The 609-nt window shown below is 34.3% G+C and overlaps 1 long non-coding RNA gene across 1 annotated transcript in view; it reads right to left on the bottom strand.

The window, feature by feature from the left end:
* The window catches only part of LOC107575506 (uncharacterized), a 3,062-nt gene that overhangs the window by 373 nt on the left and 2,080 nt on the right, over window positions 1-609 (bottom strand). The window lies entirely within an intron of this gene.

The raw sequence follows: 609 nt of genomic DNA, 5'->3' as shown, positions 1-609 counted from the left end.
GTAATATAAAGGCTAAATTAACTTTGAGTTCTCCGTTGGAAAGAACATTGAACTACTTTAGCCGATCTCTTAAAATGAATAAACGTTTTGGGCAGTGTAGTTGAATTTGACAACCATACAAAATGCTACCGCACTCCAAGAAGATCTGAGAACTTGCTACACTTGTGCATTCTGATCAATGGCTTTCCATGATTTGTCTAGCAATTATGGAAAACAACTTTGATAATGCACTGCACTCATAAAAAGGCAACTTGTGGCTGAAAGCACAAAATGTTGTAGAACTTGGAAGTCACAATGAAACCAAACTAAAACCAGATATTCCTAATTACTACACATTTGAGTAAAAAAATAAAAAAATGTAAGTTAATTAATTAAACTAATGCTTTTAGACATTAGGTCAAAATGAAACATATGCATGGAAAACTTTTCACAAGATCTATAGCATGCACTTCATCAACATACCAGCTCTGTAGCTATTTTAAATATATTCAAATGCATTTTAGCTAAAAACAATACAAATTACACTTGGTTTTACTCCCGCGCTCTCTCTCGTGAAGCCAATATGGAAGTGACTTAAGCTTTAATTCGTCAACTGGCCGCTAACGGCTG

Source organism: Sinocyclocheilus grahami, unplaced genomic scaffold (assembly GCF_001515645.1).
Source record: "Sinocyclocheilus grahami isolate Dianchi unplaced genomic scaffold, SAMN03320097.WGS_v1.1 scaffold2681.1, whole genome shotgun sequence".
Lineage (NCBI taxonomy): Eukaryota > Metazoa > Chordata > Actinopteri > Cypriniformes > Cyprinidae > Sinocyclocheilus > Sinocyclocheilus grahami.
This window is presented reverse-complemented; position numbering and strand designations above follow the sequence as displayed.